The sequence below is a fragment of the Gavialis gangeticus genome, unplaced genomic scaffold (genome assembly GCF_001723915.1).
Source record: "Gavialis gangeticus isolate Ggan-Ray unplaced genomic scaffold, GavGan_comp1, whole genome shotgun sequence".
Lineage (NCBI taxonomy): Eukaryota > Metazoa > Chordata > Crocodylia > Gavialidae > Gavialis > Gavialis gangeticus.
Window position 1 is genome coordinate 63,064,178 of NW_017728995.1, and position 23,576 is coordinate 63,087,753.

A 23,576-nucleotide genomic window follows, 5' to 3' on the forward strand; every position below is an offset into this window, starting at 1 on the left:
AAACAGTCCCCACCCATCCTGCCTGCCTCTCCCCCCACCCAACTGACTTGCTCAGCTCTGGGCGCTGGCAAATGCTGGTAAAACCAGCACCAGGAGCAGCTTGTGGGATGTCCATCTGGGGGTGGGGAGAGGGACTGGGGGGTTAAAAATAGCCCAGTGCCAGGGAAAGAGTAGGGAAAGTACAGCTTGGGTATTGGCTGGGTATTGTGCACAAGTTCAGAACAGTAAGATCAATCTAAAAATGGCCACCCCGTTCTAAGTTACGTGTTCCTCTGAGGTGGAGTTAACTTTGATCAGGTTGGCCATTTTTAGATCCATTTCACTGTCCTGAACTTCTATACAATTTGCACTTAGATACACCTAACTCATGTAAGGTCTACACCTGGGCAAACTGAGTTAGAGCAGGTAGCTATTTTTAATGCAATCTTACCTCCCCCCTTAACATCCCCAAATATTTGTACCTAGTGTCACAGGCGGGGCCTAGGAGCGGTCGTGATCCCTCTAGCGCCCCCTACCGTGTCAAGTAAGCAATCCAGCACCCTCTTATCTCGCCTGCCACATCTTTGATGAAATATAGTTTGATATATGGGAGGCTGCCTCCAATCCCCTTATACACGGTACTATGCTTACTGTTCCCCGCTCCTTTCAGAGTGACAAGGTACACCCCAGCCGTAGGGGATACGCGTGCCTCCTACCTCCCCTTTAGCACACCCCAAGCCTCGCAGCTCTTCCGGATGTTATCGGGTCCAATTCCTACCTGTGCCTTGCTTAGCGCCCCTGGGCTTGTCACGCCACCAGCGCCCCTACTCTGGCACCCCTGGGCTTGTCACACCACCGGCGCCCCTTTACTCATTAGCCCTATCGGGCTTACTAGTGGTCCTTTTGCCCACTGGGATCAGCGGCCTAAGCCTTGCCTGACCCCTCTGGGTTTATGTCAGTAATAAGTATCCAATTAGGCGCAGGCAGCCCCAAGCCTTACCTGGCCCCTCTGACCCTTCTGGGTTACTGCCAAGAATAGGTGTCCAATTAAGCTCAGGCGGCCGGAGCCTTACCCGGCCCCTTTGGCTCCTCAGGGTTCCTGTTATAGTGGAGCCCCTCCAGAATGCCTTCTAGTCCGCACCCCTCTTGGGGTGTCTGTCAATAATAAATGCCCCCTCTTGGGGCTACTTCTCTATACATGCCCTCTCCGGGGCTCCTCTCGAGTACACGCCCGCTCCTGCGGGTTCTCTCTGCCTCTGCCGGTCTCTCTCTAAGCACAGACTCTGCGCCACCCGGCACCAAACAACTGTGCCGTCCCTGGCACCACTCATTTGCCCACACAGGGCACTGGGAACCCCCAAGCAACTGGGGAGCTCCTGTGAGGCCTCCTCACATCCCTACAGCCTCACCTGGTCCTCCAGTTTTCACCCACATGGGCGGGGTCAACGCACCCCAAATACAGCGCCGCACCGGCGCCCACAAGCTGTGCCTCCCTGGCACCGCTCACTGTGCCCCTACAGGCACCAGGAACCCCCAAGTCACTGGGGAGCTCCCATGAGGCCTCCTCACACCCCTACAGCCTCACCCGGTCTTCCGGAATTAACAATATCAAACAAGGAACACAAAACTATGAGCCAACCAGCTGCAACACAACCGTAAGCCTTCTGGCTATAACATAAAGTCCAGGCCCCACCTGGCTTTCCAGTAAAACCTCCTAGTCAGGGTTCTCTCCACCCTTGCCCTGATGCAGCTACTCGTTCTATCAGTCTGCTCGCCTCAGCTCGACTCCACTGCAGAGCTCTTGCTCCTGCGGCTGCCAGAAGGGAACTGCCAGCCAGGCTCCGGCCTGGGCTGTTTATAAGGGCCCGTCCCTGCCCCCTTCTGGTCACCTGACCAACAAGGTTGCCCCAGCAACCGGCAGCTGAGCTGCCCTGGTGATTAGCAGCTGTTCTTTACCCTTTTCTAGGCACAAGGCACCTACGTGACCTTGTGACACCTAGTCAGTTTGAACTGCAAAGATACCACTGGCCAATAACGTGCTCTTAGTGGTAGTGGTGCACAGTATAGGAGCAGCAGCCAGATGTTTCAATGTTGTGGGGGGTTCAGGAGATATCACCTCCTTTTCTTATGGCCCCTGTGTTAAAAAAGGAGGTGACATATCACCCCACCACAATGACCCTCCAAGTTGCTGCTTCTCACCACTCCTGTGCTGCCCTCCCAGCTGCCAAAGCCAGAGCTGCTGCAGGGAAGGTGTAGGATGAAGGGACAGGGGAACAGGAAGGTAGATGGGAAGGTGAGGCACCCCCTAGCTCTATTCCTGTGCCCCCTACTCTTAGGCAGCACCAGGATTTATGCCCTGCTTCTCTGACCATTGTTACGCTACTGCTAGCATGTGTACCAGAACTATTAATGAACCTAGCCTTGAGACACCTCTGAGGACAGTATTATTACCCTTATTTGGGGGAAACAAAGGTATAGAAAATGGAGAGTTTTGTCTTAGTCTCACAGGATATCAGTACAAGTTTGCCCAGCTCACCTAGCCTCCATCCTCCTGCTTTAGCATCCAGGCTGTTTACTATCTCTTTAGTCTATTAGCATGAATGTGTAAAACTCCACTTATACCAAGAGTATTTTGAAGTCACTGCATTGAGTCAAAAACAGCATTTGCTCCTCGATTCTAGAATATTTGATATATTATCCTCCAGGGTCAGCTGCACTTCCCACTAGAACATCTCCCAAAGGCACCTGGCAGATGGTACACTTAAGAAGTGATTAACTGGTTAATCACGTCTGAAGTATTGACCCAGCCATCCATTCATTCAGTTGATGGCAAGCTAAAACAGGGAATAAACCACAAAGTTATTACACAAATACGTGTGATAATCTTGTTACTTGGTTCCCATTACACCTTAAACTGCATATGTGGCCACTGCTCCCAGCTCCAGGGACACACCAGAGCTCTTCAAGACTCTGCCACCCTCCCAAGGCTAGGAGCCCTGATCAGCTGATTGGGGCTCCCAGCCAGGGAAGTGTATCAGAACCCAGGGCACTCGCATGCTCCCATGGCTGGGAGCCCAGGTAGCTGATCAGGTCTTCCAGCCAGGGGAGGGCAGAGAGGCCAAGCTTGCTCTTGCCAGTGCATGATCTGGGCTTCAGTTCTGGCAATTTCATGCAATTGGGATCCAATCCCTGATTCTACATTTGTACCTACTGTGGCGTGGCAGGAGGTGTAATTCTTGGGATTCCATATCAGATCCCATTACACCTTTAATTAACATCTGTCAGTAGCCATAGAGAAAGTTGCCTACTGCCCACCTATTTTATGGTTTCCCCATATTACATTTTCTAGATATTGAAGGGTAAAACATTTCAAACTCCTTTTTGTGTGTTGTCCTTTTTTTTCTTCTTCCTCCTGGGGCTCCTCCATTACAATGAAATAAACATAAGCATTTTAAATCAGCTTTTATAAATGTAATGGCAATAAGTAAACCCTCTCTTCTCTCCCCCCGCCCAAAACAAACAAACCCCAGCCTGGATGACCTTTATATATGCACAACTTCAAGCCTAGCCAATCAGGCAGCTGTTTCAGGCTGGGATACCACGTTCAGCTTGAAATCAGCAAACATTATAAATGAACTTCCTGAGAGGGGAACCATAATGTCTCATTTATTTCTTTATTTTGTTGGTTAGTTTTTGCTTTTCTTTGCCTCTAGCACTGTAACATAAAAACTCATTCCCATTTTCAGCTTTCCTAAACAATTACACTGAAGACGGGTTTTTTGCCATCATTTCTACAGGTTCAAAGCTTAATCAAGCCAGAATTTACCAAGCCTTGAAGTCTGAGTGATGTAACCCATACACATTCACTATGTAACCTTCCAACATCTTGTTGTGAAGACTATATGGAAAAACAGCCAACTGTACTTTAATACTTGTTCTTTCATATATCCATATATATGGGAATGTAACAGAGACCAAGACGTGAGCAGGCCCATGCACTGTTAAGTGATCCTACGTACAGAATAAGCTATGCATAACTTGGGAACACTAGATTTTAATAATGATCATAACCAAGACAGTAGCAATGATATATTCAGACTTGGTTGAGCAATAATGCCTTTAATTAGAAATTAGTGATGTGTGAATTTTAAATGTTCAGAGCTTTAATGAGAATAATCTAACATTTAGCCTGATTATCAGAAATCTCTCAGGAATCCTTTCCTCCAGTATTTTTTGGTGGGTTTTTTTCCCCTAATCACCAACTCATATTACTTCTCATCAACAGGTCCCTGCTTTTCCCTGTATCTTGTATTGCCGCCCTTGACAAAACTGTCCACCCTTCCCCACCTCCCTATGGATGGAAGTTTTTCTGAGTCTAATTTAAAAAAAAAAATCCCTCCAATATTTAGGAAGGGAGATAGATAAAACTACCTCTTCTGAAGTCACATAACTGACCCTTTCAGGGGAGCACTATGAGGAATAACTCAAAGGAAACTCCCAGAATACTTGTATATAGTTTAAATCACCAGACTTGTGGCCCAGAAAAGTGGGAACTGAATAGCATTACCCATCATTTGGAGACAAAGGACTCCCCTGGAAGACAGAAATAGGTCTGAGGTTCACTCCTCTCCCAGATAGATCATCCACTGAAATTAAGGTAAACAGGTGCCATTTGAGGCCCTCCCCCATACCCAAAACTGATTCACACTTGCAGAAGGCTTCAGTTTCAGTGTACAACAGTCAAGAATCCATCCTTATTAAAAAAAATTTAAATCAATGGAGTGATAAGTAGTGAGTCAGTCTACAACTAGAAGCTTGTAGCCAAGAAAGCTGCTTCAGTGAGCACATGATCAAACACTGATTCCCCTTTGAAGGTCAGCACCCTAAGGTGCAAGCATTTTCCTATTTAATTGCAACTGTCCACATGGATTGAAAAGCAGTACAATGTAGGGTAGATTTGCACCTTATATGTTAAGCCAGGGGTTGTCTAGGGGGTACTTGAGAAGGCCCTAGGAGGCATGTGCTGGCAGGCAGGGATGGAGCACCTCCATGCAGCATCCCATGCTGCTGCGCAGTTGCCACCCACCCGGCCAGATGTTGGGGGTAACAGAAGCTCACACATGACAGCTGCCACTACTTGGTGTCTGGCCACTCGCCACCACCCTCTTGTCCACCGTCCCCACCCCCGCTCAGTGGCTGGGGGTACACTGCTCTGCGCTTGGCCACCAAGGTGTACCATGATGCAAAAAGGTTGAAAACCCCTGGGCTAACCAAAATGAAAGAGAGAGAGTCTGTAACAGAAGCTTCTGTGAGATTAAGCTCACTTCTTCAGATGCAGCATAGGATGAAGTGAACTTGGGGTCATGAAAGCTTGTGTCGTGCGTGTCTGTACACATATGCAAACACTTTGGTTAGTCTATAAGGTTTATCTATCCTGCCTTCTACTTGACTTCAGACTAAGACAGCTAACTATGTCTCTGTTCATCCCCCCTTCCTTCTCTCTCATGTCTGCATTTGAAAGGTCTAAGTCAAATTCCAAGTTCAGGGTTAGCATGCACAGGCACATATTCAGTGAAATGGCTGTAAAATTGCTTTGTATCATAGAATCATCCAGAGACCTCATTTCAGATCAACACTTCACTGTGCTAGCGACTGCGCAAACATAGGGGACAGTATAGTCCCTGCCCCAGAGACCATCCATATGAGACCTCAGTTTGTATTTTATACACAGCATACATCCATTTTTTATACCATTTTCCATGGGAGTTCAATTCAGTGCTCAACTTGCACCTATTTAAATGCTAATTTCAGTGAAGTGGTTTAACAAAGCAATTATGAAGAAAAAGCTATAATCTTTTTCTGTGACTGAGTCAGAAAAAACTTAGAATTTTGTAGACAGTAACAAGGTAAATGCAACATAAATGATCACTTTCACAATAAAGGCATTTAGTTGATAAGGGATTCAGTTAAAAAGGTGACAGATTAGCTTGGTCTTTTACATATATAATACTAGACTAAATCAACAGAAACACTAACACAAGCTTTAATATTTATATTTAACACTCTCTCCTCTTTTCTATCTCAATGAATTTAGATTTGTTTTATTCAGAATTTCTGATTTTCAGATAGAATAATTGGATACTTTAAAAGCCATTTTGCTGTAATTGTAACTAATGACATTAAATGCTGAGATTGGAAATGGATGATTTTCATCTGCAACCTCCACCTCTTTTCCCCTTTGGTGCCCCAGCCAAAAGAAATCAGGCAGAACATTTCAAGATGCTTTCCCCCCCGACTGGAAACTGAGCATGTCACTTCTATGCCCCTCCAAAACCTTTCCAGCTGCGAAGACAAATAACACATGTGATCTTTAAGTTTACAGTAGATTTCTCAGATGATGATGCCAATAAGCCAGTCCAGAGCATTTTAAATTCACACAGATTCACAGAAGTTTAGAGCTGAAATTGACATTAAGCTGCTTGATAATCTACTGTGCCATTAGAGTTTGTAACATCTTTCAGCAAAATTCAAACCTGTAGAAACCCAAAAGCCTGGACAGAAATAAATCTATTGGAAATTGCCACTCATTGTTCAATATCTGCCCCCTATTCTGTGGAGATTTAAGTAGAATCAAAACCCAGTTGGTTTAGAGCAAAGTTTATCTTCTAAATCTTCACCACATCTTCTTCCAGAGATGCTTCATCTCCCAATGAGAACTTTAATGAACCTTTCTAAGCTCCCTGCAAAAGTTCTCCCATTTTTCCCAATCCCCAATCCACCTTCCCATCCCCTCCCTGCCCCTTACTCTGCCCTATCCCAGTTATGACAGGGTAAGTGCTAGTGCCTATTCCGTTGCTCAGTACATGGTAGATGACAGTGGCTTAGGAAGCTGGAGGAAGATTGTCTGAGAATTAATCAGAAATGTTTTATGATCAGGAGGTTGAAATCTCATGAGATTTTTAGACAAAAAGAAAAAAAAGGGCAGATTCTAGGGGGCAATAAGCTGAATTATTCTTTTCCCATAAGGATATAGGATGTACACTATGCTATGGCTTTTCCACTACTCAGATTCCCATTGCTTCTTGAAACATAAAAATCCTTGCTCTTTGTGAGTTCGGTTAAACATTGGATCAGATAACCTGAGACGTTGTGGAGTCTCCATCACTGATTGCTTAAATGCACATTATGCAAGCATTTCTCTAGGAAGTTTTGTACAAAAAATATCCTATTTTCATAGATTCATAGATGTTAGGGTTGGAAGGGACCTCAGTAGCTCATCGTGTCTGACCCCTGCTATGGACAGGACCCCCAGGGCAAGCCATTGGACTAGATAAGACCCTTTTCAGCTGTATTTTTTAGGGCTGTGTGAAGCTTCAGTCCCTGATTCAATTCAGTAGAGATTCAGCCTAATTCGGTGGCCAAATCTCTGAATCCAAATCAAATCAGAGGACCCTTTAATCTCCCCAAATCGAATTGGAACCCTTCAAATTCATTTGGACAGATTCAGAAAGATTCGGTGATTTGGACATAGAGACAGCTTTAAATGCATTTTCTACACAGCTCAAGGTACCAGGAGGCTCATCAACATTGCGATGCTGGGGTGCCTGGAGTGTCCCACAGAAGCATGGTGGGGCGGGGGCGGGCTCACCAGTGCACTCAGCAGCAGCCCCAGAAGTGGATCAGAAGCACATCTGGTCCACTTCGAGGCCCACCAGGGAGTGCACAGGGACTAGTGCCTTCTGGGTCTGGTGGAGGATCCAGGGTCCCCCCTGTGGCTGATTACCAAGACAGGGGGTGGGGGCAGCACGCTCCCTGGCAGACCCAGAAGTGGACCGGAAGTAATTCCAGTTCACTTCTGGGTTCGCCATTGAGCATGTGGAGGGCCCCCCCGGGCTCCTGTGGAATGCTCCATCCACCTCAGCATCACAGTGATCATGAGTCATGCCTGCTACTTCAATGTATGTAGAAAAAACATTTAAAGCTCTGTCTATGTCTGAATCGCTGATTTTCTGGATCAGCATCGAATCTTCAGATTTGGATTCGGCCGAATCGAATCAGGGACAGTGATCCAAATCAACTAATTGAATCACTGTCCCTGATTCGGGCCAAATTCGAATCTGAATTGAATAGGGCCCGCTTCGCACAACCCTAGTATTTTTCTCTAATTCTACAATCATGCTAAGAAACAGGAAAGATGCTACACAAATAATTTTGAGAGATAATAAAGATATACACACCTCAAATAATTCTGACGGTGTGCTTAGCACTAAAGCCAATGATTTTGTGCCACCTCCAAAATGTCATATAGTCTTTTTTTATCATTTACCTCTGTTCATTTGTCATCCCACACTATTACTATTATGTTCAAATTTTTTTCGGGTATGTGAGGCATAAGTGAGTGTAACGCCTGGGAAGGCAACAGAATTGCACTTGTTTAAACTAAACAACCAAAGCCTATAATGTGTGATAAAAAAGAAAAGCCGTGCAACAGTTTGATTTAATGAAACCTCAAAGACAATGTTGCAGAATGAACTTGGGGGAAGAATAATTACACAGTTTTCAAATTCCCCTAAATAAGACAGTAATAAAAAGTATTTTGCACTAGACATCCTGAACCACATTGCTTGATTTTGAAGTGCTGTGGGTTCTTTAACAACTGCATTTTATTAATAAAGTTGTTGCATTGGCAATGCAACTAGTGGGCAAAAAAGATTAAAATAGGTGAGATGACTGTAACTAAAAAGTGGTTAGCACAAGTGAATTAGGGCAATGTAGCAGGACACCAAGGTGCCTGCTACTTGGAGAGCCAGGATAACCCCTCAGGTGCCTGTTGCTGGGGCAACTAGAGAGAGCCAGTGATCCACACCTGCTAGTGGTCAGGTGACCAGAAGCGGCAGGGCCTGGCTCCTATTTAAACCCCAGGGCTAAGGCCAGGCAGGCAGTTCCCTGCTGGCAACCAACGGGGAGGGAGCTCTGCCTGAGCAAGGAAAAGAAAGAGGCCTGAATGCCTGAACAATGTGATACTGGTGAGAGATGGAGAGACCTTGGAGTGACTCGAATGTTGTTATAGCCAGATGGCTTAGATTTATGTTATAGCCAAGGGGCTTGTGGTTTGTTAACTGTTTGACTGGAGGTTTGGGTGAGGCTATTAGGGGTTAGAGGAAGACTCATGGGGGACCTGCAGCAGAGCGGGAAACCCCAGCCCCAGAGAGTGGGCCATGATTGAGAAGCCCCAGAGAGTGGGTTGTGATTGAGAAGCCCCAGAGGAGGGGGCCGCGACCGACGAAAGCCAAAAGGGCAACATTGGGAGTGTGCCAAACCCGAATGCCAGAAAGGACACAGTATACGAGAGTGCCAACTCCGAGCGTCAGAAGGGCATAGTATTCCCAATGCCGACTCCAAGGGCCCAGTAAGGCTGAGTGAGACAAGGTCACAGAGAACCTGAGCGCCCAGGGAGGTGCAGCGAGAGAGATAGGGCTGAGGAGAGCCCGAGCGCCCAAGGGTGCACAGCAAGAGAGACAGGGCTGTGGATAGCCCGAGCGCCCAGGGTGGCACAGCAAGAGAGATAGACAGGGCTGTGGAGAGCCCAAGTGATAGAGAAGTGTCAAGTGAAAACAAAGAACGTCCAATACATCAGCGAGGCTTGGGGTGTGGTACAGGGGTGGCTGGAGCCATGCATAGCCCATAAGGCTAGGGTGCACACAAACCCCATTATAAGAACAAGACAAGTGATAGCAGGAGAAGTGTGGCCAAGAGGACAAAAGACAGGCTTCCTTTAATATATATAAGACCAAGATGTGGCAGTGAGATTTGAGGGTGCTTGTAGGCAGCTTGGCACGGTACAGAGGGCAACTAGGAGAGAGCATGGCAATCCTAGGACACCCCTCCTGTTACAGGCAAGCTTGTGAGGTGAGATATGTAACTGGACAGGATGGCAAGGAGAAAGAAGACAAAGCTCCTATTCCCTTCAACAGCCCATCTCAAACTGTGACCCAGGTAATGGGCAATGCACACTCAACTCATTCTCTCTAAATAGTTGGCAGAGAATAGGCAGAGACGTGGCTCCATCACTTCAGAGTACACCAACTAGTGCAGTGCTCTGCTGACTCACTAAGCTAACAAGTCAATAAATTACTATCACTGAGCTGCAGTGCACTTCCTGTACTGCACTTTCTAAGGGTTATGAGATAACAGATCTGAGGGATTCTAGGTGCTTGGCACCCCTGTAAACCTCAAGTGAACACTATTCTTTCTGCAGCAGCATAATGGCACAATGTGGGGAGGGAAATTCTAATTCTAACACCTGCTGCTCGTCATTATCCATAGTTAAAGGAAATGTGCATGTAAGACAGAAGGGGTAACAGCAATTCAGTCTGCAAAGAGCAGTAACACCCTCTTCCTCCTCTCCACCAACCTATGTAACCTCATTTTGTGTTGTATCTCTCAACCGCATTTTCATTTGTCTGGACTAGTTTTCTGAGTAGGACAAAGTAAAAGCAGGCAGCACATCTGGAAATTAGGAGCTGGAGTTATCTCAAAAGGCACCATGCAGCTCCTTTTGGTGGAAAACGAACCCATATTGTTTCTGCTCTCTTAAATGTTCTCTATTATACCCTTTCGCATCCGGCCCATCAGCCTACTTCAGCATGCAGGGAGGAACAGGAGGAGAAATGGAGAAAGAGGCACTGCCACAGACAAGTCTCTCTTTAAAGTAAAAAGCTTCTTATTCGTGAGATGGGGAGGGATCAGGGAATTTGCTCGCTTTCATTATCCTGAGGCTGAGCAGTTTAGCTCCGCTTCACAAGCAGAGCAGCACCCCGCTAAGTACTCACTGCAGTGTGGGGCGGAGATAGCAGCATTCCCAATACCAGCACTGGGCAAAAGGCTCATTGATGCCTACTCATGTGGAAACATCCACTTCAACAGCCGACAGTGTTCTTTAGAGATTGCTTCTATGCATTATTGCTTCTGCTATCTGAAGGCACAAAATACCAACCATGAGCAGTTCCAGAGGGCCTTAACAGCATCTGCATGAAACTGCCAGTGTCGGATTAATGATTAGGGACCATGCTAAGAAAGACCAGTGCAGAACAGGAGTCAACATAGAGCAGGTTAAGGTAACTGGAGAAAAATACTTCTTCCTCATTCCCCATACTTAAGCACAACACAGCCCCACTGAAAAAACTTACTCTACATCCCTGCCACATGAGATTGAGATGTACTTAATGCTTAACTGTATTTTATCAAATGCCCTGTTTCTTGCCTAAAATAAGTGGCATATGATTTTGCTGTGAATGACAAGGACAGAGTGTCAAAGTGTTTTAAGAAGCAGCAGTAATGGGTAGTTAAGGCCAAGAGAACCCAGATTTCTGTGTAGTTTTTAATGTGCTTAGATAAAAAACAAACATTTCCTTAGGAAATGAGTAAGCAGCTTTGACAACCTGCTACAAATATTGAAAAGTCCTGACAATTTGAGATGATTGATTGAGATTTCTTAAAAAATCTTGGGATATTGTATTTATTAACTTCTCCATTGAACAATGAATATCACTTTGATTCATTAACTAGAGGAAATTAAATGGAGGGAATACCAGCGCAAATGCCCTGACCCTCTAAATCAATATCAAGTTTGAAGTCAGTTGGCCTTTTCTGTTTGTTGATGCCCTGGTGAACAGAGCATCTCCGATCCGTTGCTGCATCCCCCTAATGAATTTGTAGGTGGCCACAAGATCACCTCTCAGCCTTCTCTTACAGAGGCTGAAGAGGTCCAGGTCCAGGTCCAGGTCCCTCAGTCTCTCCACATAGGGCTTGTCCTATAAGCCCCTAACCATATGAGTGGCCCTCCTCTGGACCCTCTCGAGTCTATCAACATCCTTCTTGAAGTACGGCACCCAAAACTGGATGCAGTACTCCAACTGTGGTCTGACCAATGCCACATAGAGGGGAAGTATCACCTCCGTGAATCTATTTGTCATGCATCTGCTGATCTGTATTAGCTTTGCTGATGATTTCATCACACTGATGACTCATGTTCATCTTGGAGTCCACTATGACTCAAGATCCCTTTTTCTGTGCTGCTGGTAGGGTCACTTCCCAGCCAGTAGGTGTGCTTGACATTTTTCTGCCCTAGGTGCAGCACTCTGCACTTGTCCTTGTTGTACTGCATCCTATTGTGTACTGCCCACTTTTCTAACCTGTCCAGGTCTGCCTGCAATTGTTCTCTACCCTCTGGAGTGTGCACTTCACCCCACAATTTAGTATTGTCCGCAAACTTGGACAGAGTACACTTCACATCCACATCCAAGTCATTGATGAAGATATTGAAGAGTACAGGTCCAAGGACCGGACCCTGTGGGATCCCACTACCTACATCCTTCCAGGTCGATACCAATCCATCTACTACCACTGTCTGGGTGTGACCGCTAGGCCAATTTGCCACCCACCGGACCGTGTAAATGTCTATGTCACAGCCTCTTAATTTATTTATGAGAATAGGATCGATGACCATATTGATGACCTTGCTAAAGTCCAAGAAAACAACATCCATCTCTAATCCTGCATCTAAACATTTAGTGACTCTGTCATAAAACAAAACCAGATTGGTCAGGCATGATCTACGTGCTACGAATCCATGCTGGTTTCCCTGCTGTATTATTTTTCCTGCTGGAGTCCCACAAAACACAAACATTTTCTATATATAATGACATTCACTTAAAAACAGTACTATTTAACTGCATTTGCATTTATATCTATATAGAAAGGTTCTTTCAAGTTTTAACTTTAAAAAACCCTTAGCTCATTTTTTCTTTGATGCCCTGAGCTAGATTACAAGAGCAGTTCCAAACATTCCTCAGCTTGACAAAGGGTATCTGTACCCGAAACCTTGCAAAGAAGAATTTTTCCAACTATTTCAGTTGGTCTAATAAAAGATTTAGGATTTACTCAAAGAATATTGTTTACTTATCTCCCTAGAGCATTCTAACAATACCCTGTGTGACCGCTGGGTCCTGAACACTCAGTCACGTGCAGCCTTGGCTCGAGCACTGGGTGGTGTACACCTCGCAGATTCCTGCAAATTGCCAAGGAGATGTTCTCTCCGCGGGTAGTCTTCCCCTATCTTTCCTGCCACAACTTTGAATGTTCCTCAGTGGAAGGTCGGCTACCCAGGGACCTTCTGCAGCATGCAGTCTGCCCAACAGTCACCAGCAGGGCTCCGCCATCCCTACACCCTGTCCTCACGCCCCCTCGATGGATTGCTCAATCTTCGTGGCCACATACCCCTTCTTATGCTAGTGATGAGCCTCTTGAGTTCCTTCTTGTCCTGGATATCCATTCCTGAGGCCGATTTGTTTACTCTGCCACGGGTTGTCCATGTTTGGAAGTCTCACTTGTGGAACCTGTGCTTGCCTAGGGTGAACTCTCTCCTTAAGGCCTTGATCCAATACGAAACCCTATAGGCCTTACACCATCTAGTCTATATCTATAAGCCCCTCCTGTCTCTCAAGCCCTTCACACAGGGAAATACAAAAAGGAAAAAAAAACATGAGACAACATGTCTGACATATCGCTAGGTATCAGGGTAACTCCCTCCACTGGTCCCTTGCGTCAGGGTACCGGGTGCCAAGTTCCCTACAGTCTAGCTAAGAGCTGACCTCCGTTCAGGGTCGTGTACTTGAGGCCTCCTGCTCAAGTCATCCCTTCCCCCCTTTCCACTTCCTCAATGAGCCCGGTGCTGCCTCGCTTCTCTCCCTTCTGGAGCATCCCAATCCGGGTGCCTCGCAGCTCCTTATGGCTGGCTATTTTCTGCATTTAGGGTCTGTGCCCTGCTTCTCCGTGGCCCTTCCTGCTGTTCCTGTTGGGACTCTCCCAGCGGGGAGAATTCCTCCTCCTCCCCACTGTTCCCAATACTCCCACCTGTTATGGTGAAGGTCTTCACATGCCCTTCACTGCCTCCCCTGGCGCTGCTGCCTTCGCAGATTGCAGGGGCTGCTTCCAGCTCATCTCCGGCATTGGTGATTTGTTCCCTGCCACTGTTGCCACGGCTGGCATAAGAAGCCTCCTCTGGCTTCTCATCTGATGCTTCTTCCTCCCTGAGAGAATCCTGGAATGGGTCTGGTGTCCCTACACTTCCCGGTTCCGTTCTCCCTCCTCTCCTTCCTCCTCCGCTGGCCATTTTTATCGCTGCTGGCTGGTGATTGCCAGTGACATCACCAGCCGGTCTCAGCTGAATAAACATGCGGCTAACGAACCACGCAGGTTTCTCTCTTGCTCCCGCTGTGTTGTGGCTCCTGCTGAAAGTAAGTAGTTTTTCCTGGTTTTAACTTCTATGTTTGTTTGTTTCTCTTTCTCCTGTCCCTTCTGTCTCCCATAACTTTCCTTTCTTGTTCAGGGTCCTTCCCCCCGTTCTCTCCCAGGACACCCTGCAATGATCTGGGTAAAATGGTTCAAAGATAAACCTCACCCTGAGTGGCATAAAACCATTTAGAGGGCATTTATCACAGGTCAACACCCTTTAACAGGTGCACACTCCCATTTTAAGTGCCTTTGTAACCAAGTCATCTTCACTTCCTACTCTTTAAGGCTGAAGACACCTCACTGGTTATATGTAGCCATGATTGCACCATAGAGCTATCATCCCTCAGAAAGATAGGTCAGCCAGTTCCTCACTATCTTTCCTGCCACAACTTTGGTGTAATACAAATTAGGGAGGTGATGATTTTTCTCAGGATTATTCTATCTTCTTAAGAGGATAGAACTGCGTACTGCATCAGATATTGAGCCTTAGGTGCCAAAGTAGGAGCTCCTCCTACCCCTGTACTCCAGCCTCAACCTCCCGCTACAAACCAATCCATGTGGATAACTGCACAAACCCTCAGTCCTTATCATACAATTAGAGTAATTTTATCTTGCACAGATTCTCACACGCCCCGACTCTGTGGTTAAAAGCACCTGATTATGCCCTGGGAATATCTAGCAGTCCATTACGGATCAGTGCAAGGAACAGTGAGCAGCTCTGCTGACCAGTCTGTCGCTTCGTATATGCTGCTGTCTGCGTTCCCCCATGGCTCAACTACTGTCTGAGGTCTCTTAAGGAGTCCGTTTGATCTCCACTGCCAATCTGGTTCCAGCTCTGCCACACAGCTGCAGCTCATGTTCCCTGCAGAGTTAACAACTGTGCCTACACCAGCTGGCTGCTGCTCCTTATCAAGGGAGAACTACCTGACCATCTCCACACCCCACCCAAGAGTCTGTCTTGTCCCTGCAGACATCCCTGCCCCTGGTTCCCCACCAGGCTGCTCTACCCAGTGCAGCCAGAAGTGAGATCTAGCTCTGACCCAGCTACCCCTGTTCCCAGGACCCCACACCATCCCAGAGGGTCCCAGACCCCTTCCAGGTGAGGGGGAGGGTGTGTGCAGGGTTCTTTTCTTTTCACCCCCATCTACCCTGTCACAACCTTTATGACAGTGTAAAGGTAAGCTGTAACACCACCCACCCACAGATAGATAATAGGTAGAGGGGAGCTTTGAGCTAAATACATAAAGATTTTGGTGGACTTCAAGTAGTCTGGCTTGGACAAAACCATGACAACATTTGGATTGCCATGGCTTCCAACCAAGTATGGGAAATGTGATGATTTCAATAGTTTCCCTTTGTGATCAGGTGCTGGTACAGGTTACCTTTAAAATATTTTCAATCTGTGGAATGCTAAGCCATGCTAAAGTTAAACCAGTTTCAGAGCAGTCACAGGTTAACATCTAATGGTGTCTCAAGCCTGCACAACTGTGACTTGCCAGTAGAAGACCTGGCAAGGGTGTGGCACTGAAAGGATTGAGGACACTCTCCCTCTTCTGAGCTGGAAAAGGAAGGGGGAGGGTGGCACACAGCTTGGAGGTGGAGAAGACACCATGTGATTTCCATCACTCTGGACCTAGCAGGAGCCTTGTGGAAGGGAAAAAGTCTTGGGGAAAAAACTTTGAAGTGAATGGGCAGGGAGAAGTAAAGAATAAAAATAATAAAGGACCAAAATCTTGATGTGTTTCAGAGAATTGGGATTGGGTCTGTGAACAAGGGGTTGTGTTAGTACGTACACTGGGGCAGAGCAGATATCAAGCGCGCTCACTGCATGCAACACCAGGGTAGACAGCTGAGACTCAGTGGGCTTGCTCCATGGGTTGGCTAAGGCCAGTGCGGATGGAGCCATCCCAAATGCCATTCAGTTCAAATAAACACTACGGTGGAGGGGAAGCTGACCCATCATGCAGTGCGAAGAGGTGGGGTGCGTGGGGAGGGAGATGGTTAACCAGCACTAAAAGACACTGTGCTCATTAGCAGTTAACTGGATTTTTAACAGCTCCCCTTGCACCAACAGCTAGCAAGTAGGGGTATGCAAAGCAGGCTTTATTCAATTCAGATTCAGATTTGGCCTGATTCAGGGGACAGTAATTCAATTTGTTGATTCAGATCACTGTTCCGATTCAATTAGGCAGAATCTGAATCTGAAGATTCAGTGCTGATTTGGAGTATCAGCGATTTGGCCATAGACACAGCTTTAAATGTTTTTCTACATACCTCAAGGTACCAGGTGCAGCTTATAAATGCTGGGATAGTGAGGCGGATGGAGTGTCCCACAGGAGCATGCCCTCCCCCCCATTCCCTGCGTGCTTGGCGGCAGACCCAGAAGTAGACCTGAAGTACTTCTTGCCTGATTCAAATTAAACTTGCAGGGATGGTAGCTCCTGCTGAGGCCACAAAGTCTGCCAAGTTTCAAGGAGATAGTTGCATGGATTTCTGGGAAAATGCAAGTGAAGCTGCTGACAAGCAAAACTCATGACATGGGTAACAGTGTGTGTGTGTATGTTAAGTCACAGGGGGGGTGAAAACTGCAGACCTGCTAGGCCCTGCTGTGGCCACAAAGACTGCCAGCTGTTAAGGAAATAGGTGCAGGGGGAGTCTGGGTTCTGAGGCCCTGCACCTCTGGCTGCTAATAGGCAAAACTCATTATATCCTATCCAATCCTTTCTAAGAACAAGAAGGAACAGGCAGATGACTGGAAAGCAAGCCAGTCCAGTACCTTTCTGCTGCTGTTACTTAGAACCAGCTCACAAAAGGCACAGAAAGCCTGCAGACAGAGGCTTTTATGATGTTTCTATGTCCCTCCCCGAGACAATGTGATTGGAAGGGGACTCAGGGAGAAATCACACTCACTGGCCAGCTAGAGATGTCAGTCCTACCGCTCCTGCTCCCCCTTCTCCCCTCCCCCTCTCTCTTCTAAGTTTCTGTTTCCCCTCAAAGACTCTGATTCTGAATCTCTGAATCACTGAATCTCTTCTGAATCTTTTCTGAATCAATTTGGAGGCTCCAAATTGATTCAGAAAGTTTTAAGCTTCTAGCGATTCAATTCGAATTCAGAGATTCGGCCTCTGAATTGGGCCGATTCTTCTCTGAATCAAATCGCAAACCAAAGCTTCACACAGCCCTAGTTAATACCCTTTAATGGGGGAATGCTCACATTTTAAGAGTCTTTACGATGGTTTAAAAGTAACTTGTAAAACCTGCTCAGACCTCAAACTACAAAAAAGGACCAAATGTTTGGTGAATGGAAAAAGTGTACACTACCCTGGTAGCAGTCACCACTTCTGACATGTTGATGTGTCAATACGTAATTTCATTTCCAAATGACAGAAATGTGTTGACACAGTTGATCATGAAAGTATTTTTCTGACAAAAAGCTCTGTGGACCAAATGTGATCCAGCACTGTGCAGCTCTAAGTGTATAACATAAGATCAATCTCTGAACCTTTTGAAAAGGTAGCCCAGTCCATCTGAAAAATGAACCAGAAATTACAGTGATTGAAATAATCACTATAAAAAATTGTAACAAGTTGCCACAACATGAACCCTGGCAGCAGGGATCTGTGTGAGATGTCAACTTTAAAATCCATTTCCTGATTTCCATAAATGCAAAGTTGGATCCAGGACTATTTCTACTCTGTGAAGCATCTTTTTACAATGGCAACAAACTCAGGAAAGCTGCAGCCCATGCCTGTTTTAACTTAATTAAACATCTTGGCACAATAAAGCAGTCTCCGTTGCCAGAATTTGTTTCATTAAAGTTCCGCTAAACTTTACACAGTAGAGTAGGCATAGTAATTTCATTTCCAAATGAGCAAAAAGAGCTTTTGATCTGATAGAGCAGCTTAATGGCAATCAGAAAGGCAAGAAAATCCAAATATTTGTAAGTGTTCTGGGCCATTCATGCCATTTCAGCATAGTTATCTTACCTCAGGGTTAGTTCAAGTTGCTAGCATACAAAAGCTAACTTCCTCTGAAGAACTATTTGTCATGGCTGCTTGATTCTTAATCATCTTATCAGATCAACTGCCGGTCTGCCTAACTCCTTTGATCACTGGGAAGGCCTAGAGCTCCTCCCACTGATACTAGTTATTAGTTGGCTTGATTCCACCTACTATGCTGAAAATCTCCCAACAAAGAAAACCCATGTAATAGTAGCAATGCTTTGGTTAAGGCTGAAATCATTTGAGCTAAGGAAACTTAACAAAAATAGACAATATCATGCATTAGTTCATGCCTGGTGTAACATATAACCTAATTCAATAGGATTACAGAGGTGCACTGGGATCACTTCAGTTGTGATGACACAAAGGATGCTTAGGCTCTCAAGCTTCTGCATAATGTGAATCATGCATTAATAACAAGTCTGTCTCACAAGTAGCCTCTGGGCTCATCTCATTCATGACCATGTTAACTACATCCTTACTCACTCCAGTGTCTTGAATTCCTCCCTCCTATCACATAATATCCATGTGACATCCACAGCAATAACTGCTTATGTGGAACAGCAATCTTAGGAACATAATCTGAGAGGTATCATCTCTGTCAAAGGCACTACTAAGCCTGCAAAGTGAGGTACAAACCTTCTATAATAACTAGCTACCCCCATAAAAGCCCTCACTTGTTTCTTGGTATGAGGAGCTCAATACTTTCGCAATGCCTCCACCTTGTTTAACAACGGTCTCACCTTCCCACTTCCTACTAGGAACACAAGGTATTGTGTTTCTTCTTTCCCTATCATACATTTCTTTGGATTGGCTGTCAGCCCAGCCCTTCTCAAGTCTTGCATTACTGCTCTCAGAGTGGTGAGGTGTCCAGCCCAGTCTTCAGTGTATGTAATAATACCATCTATATAAGCCATGGTGTAACCCCCATGGGGAGCCAAAACCCTGTCCATTAGACGCTGAAATGTAGCCCTGGCTCCATGCAATCCAAATGGCATGTGCCGGAACTGGAAGAGACCCCAAGGGATAGCAAATGCTGTCTCTTCTTGATCTTTGGGTGCTACTGGAATCTACCAGTAACCTTTTGTCAGATCTAAAATGGAAATGTAGCGAGCTTGCCCAATGTTTTCCACCAGTTCATCTACTCTCGGCATCAGATAGGCATCAAACTTAGCTACTGCGTTTATCATCCGGAAATTGATACGGAAATGAATTTTTCCATCGGGCTTGGGCACTGCTACGATGTAACTCTGCCAGTCACTGTGGGACTCACATATGATGACTTTCTCCAGCATCATTTCAATCTCTGTTTTTATCTGGCTCTGCAGTCACTGTGGAATCCATCTCCAGTTCTCACGGATCACCTGGCCTGGAGGAGTTTTTATCCAGTGTACCACACCCCGAGCTTCCCCAGGAACTTCCTGGAACACATCTCCATATTCCCTGACTAGCTTGGTGGCCTGTCTTCTCTGTTCTTTGGATAGTCGCAGGGCCAGTTCCACGTCACCCGGTCCACTTCTCTCTGTCAAAGAGGGTCCCAATTCTAATTCCTCGGAATGAAGGGCTAGGTACGTACACTCTCACTCTTCCCACTTCTTCAACATATTGACGTGGTATACTTGCTCCTTTTTTTGTTTATCTGTCTGATGCACCTCATAGTCTATGGACCCCACTTGGTGCATAATTTCATAGGGTCCTTGCCACCGGGGGAGTAATTTACTCTCATGGTCAGGCAATAGAACCAACACGTGGTCCCCCAGGTCAAACTTCCTTTCCCGTGCGCCTCGGTTATAATGCCTCACTTGTCGTTGCTGGGCCTCTCTGAGATTTCCTAAAACCTTGGTCCGAGCTGCTTCAAGGCATTCCTGCAGTTGTATTATGTATTGGATCAAGTTCTGATCTTTACTATGCTGTTCTTCCCAGCTCTCCTTAATCCAATCCAGGATTCCCCTTGGTTGCTGGCTATACAATAGTTCAAAGGGTGAAAACCCAGTTGAGGCCTGGGGTGCCTCTCTTACAGCAAACAACAAAGGTGGTATTATTTTATCCCAATTCTGAGGACTCTCAACCACAGATTTCTTTAACGTCTGCTTCAGTGTCCAGTTGTGTCTCCACAAGCCTGTCCATTTGGGGATGATAAACTGCCGTCTTTAGGTTTTTAATCCCCAAAGCTTTACTCACTCCCTCGAACATACGTGATGTAAAATTCATTCCCTGGTCTGTCAGCGGTTCTCTAGGGAGTCCTACTCATGAGACGATTTTCAATAGCTCGGTTGCCACCTTTGGAGTGGACACTGTCTACATTGGCACAGCCTCCAGGTACCTTGTTGCATAATCCAGTAAAACTAAAATATACTGGTTTCCAGTGCTACTTCTGGGAAGCGGCCCCATGATATCCACTGCCACCCACTCAAAGGGAACCTCTACCAAGGGCATCGGAATTAAGGGAGCTTTTGGAGGGTGCCTTGGGTTCACTTTTTGGCACACGGGACATGAAGCGCAATACCTCGCCACTTCCCACAACAGTCCTGGCCAAAAAAATCTTGCCCGAATGTGGGCTTCTGTTTTGTCCCTGCCCAAATGTCCACACACAGGGAGCTCATGAGCCACCTTCAACAGAGCGTGTCGATATAACCAAGGTACCAGCAACTGTATGACCTCCCCTCCTTCAAGCTTGCCTTGCTCAATTTGGTACAGGAGGTCATTTCTTACCTTGAACCTTGGTGCTGTCTTCATCAGCTCTGGTCATAATACCTTGCCATTTCATTGAGCCAGGTGTTCCTGCAAAGCATACCAAAAATCTGCCTCCCAACTCTGCTCCAACTGGAAATGTTTTTCCTCCTACAAATGTGTGACATCCACCTCTTATTCGGCCTTTTCTTCAGGAGGAGGTTGTTCAGTTTCACCCGCGAATCCCTCAGCCCTCGGATCAACTTCCCATCCAGCCTTGGGCTTTCTAGTCTCCCAGGGCCTCCAACAGCAACTTTCTCTCATCTCAGTCCCCTCCTTTTGCCTCAAACTAGCTATCTCTGTCAACAACTCTGGCCAGCCACAGCCCAGTACTACTGGGTAGGGTAACTGCTCAGCGACCCCAACTAGCATCTGGCGGGTCCTATCGCCTACTTGTAGGATGACCCCCACTCTGTCAACTTTGATGGAACCCCTGCACTAGCATTGCACAATTATGCGGTCCGCTACTTCCCTTTCTCTTGCCGGTAACACGTCGCTCCGCACCATGGTCTGCAATGAGCCTGAGTCCAGCATAGCCTATACCTTTTTTCCCTCTGTTGTCACTTCCACCTTCAATGAGAGTGGCTCTCTCCCACCTCAGAGTCAACTCTGGCTCCGTAGCCACACAGCCCTATCTGGGTCGTTGATCACGAGTGGATGCTCCCAGTCATGTTGGCTGACAGTGCCTGTTATCTTGTGGCTTGACCCTGCAGGCCTTGTATTATTTGGCATAGCTGATCCAAGACTTGCTGCTGTGACTCCAGGTCTGGGGCTAACATATGCTCTCATTTCTCTGGTTTCTTTATGGACCCAAGGGTTCTTTCCCTCATACAGGCAAACCAGCATCCTATGATGCATACTGCTGTATGAAAAGTACCCGGCCAATGCACCATTGTAACGGGGAGGGGGCCTGCTCGGGGTCCATCTACTGGTGGCCCCACCCACCTTCTCATCTGCCACGCCTTGTTGTTAATTAATTGCTGTTAAGTGGGAGGCTGCCAATTGTATGCCCCGATGCCAGGGGGCGCTATCTGTGTCTTTGTTCCTCCCCTATACCGCAGCCCAAGCCTTGCAGATGGTATTTGTAAATTCCTCTTTATGTTGGGGTCTCAGCTGTGGTGGGCCTACCCTTTTTCTCTCTAGCTAGGCCTGTCAGTAAAAAACCCCCCATTAATCAGGGTTTGACTCCCAGGCTCTAGCTCTCAAAATAAACCTCACTCAGGCTCCTGCTCTTCTGTGGTGCTGGGGTCTGCTCACCCCTGAATACTGCACCCTCTCTGGCACTGGGGTCAGCTCACCCCTGAATACTTCTCCCTCTCTGGCGCTGGGGTCCCCACACTGCAGTGGGCCCCCAATGAGGCCTCCTCCTTCCCCAGTAGCCTCACCCAAACCACTGGTCTTAACATTAACAAGAGAGGCAACATGCCTGCTTACTTTAGATGATCATGAGGATGCCTGAGGCATGGCGTAGTCTTCTGACAGAGACTGTAGCCACGGCACTGTGGTCATTGGAAGTTTGCCTCCCAGCTGCCCCTCTGGCCTTCTCCACTTGCCATTTGTAGGGTCCTGGCCTTCCTCTTCCTGTCACCTAACCAACTGGCAGAGTTTCAGCCTTAACCCCTACTTGACTGGCCGGCCATGACTGGAAGGTTCTGGACTTAAAGGGACCACCCTGTCTCTTAGTAACAGGATTAGGGTTCCCTGTTACAGATGTCTATCAATCAGAGTCTTAGAATTACCAATATATCATAAAAAACATACTTTTCATCAAGCAATTGCCATGACACCATGTGAGCAGTAGTTCTCAGTAACAGATATACCACAGAGCCTTTTGAGGTTATGACAGGAGTTAAGCAAGACTGCACCATTCCTCCAACACTCTTCTTGTTGGTCCTTAACTCAGTGTTACATCTGACCACCAACAAACTTCCAGTCAGAGTGGAGCTAAACTACCGAATGGATGGTAAGCTATTTAATCCCAGCCAGCTCTAAACCAAAACCAAGACCACTCCAACCTCAATCACTGAGCTCCAGTATGTTGGTGATTCTGTAGCATGTGTCCAGTCGGAAGCAGATTTTCAGGCGATTGTCAACGTCTTTACTGAGGCATAAAAGAAAATGGGACTGATGTAGAGGTGGATTAAAGTGTGCTGGGGCCCTGGGCAAACACAAAATCGGAGACCCCCTCCCCCCGTGGGAGCTGGGCTGCAGTGAGGGGGGGAAGAAAAGGGCCCCTTCCCCTCTTGGTGCTGGTGGGGGTAGGCTGGGTGGGCCCTGCCAGGCTGGGGGTGGTGGGAGGCACATTTCTGCCTCTTCTCCCTGCTCCCCCCACCCCACTAAGGCCGAATGTACACAGACATGTGCATACACACATGCACACACACACACTCAGGCACACACTCTACTCTCATTCACATTCTGCACATGTAGACATAGACGGAAACACACTCTCCCTGCCATAAACAAACAAACAGACACACACACACACACACACACTTTCCCCTGACAGTACCTCCTTCCTCCCCCATTCTCGATCACTCTGAGGCAGCCCCCCACATCCTCCCCCCTCCC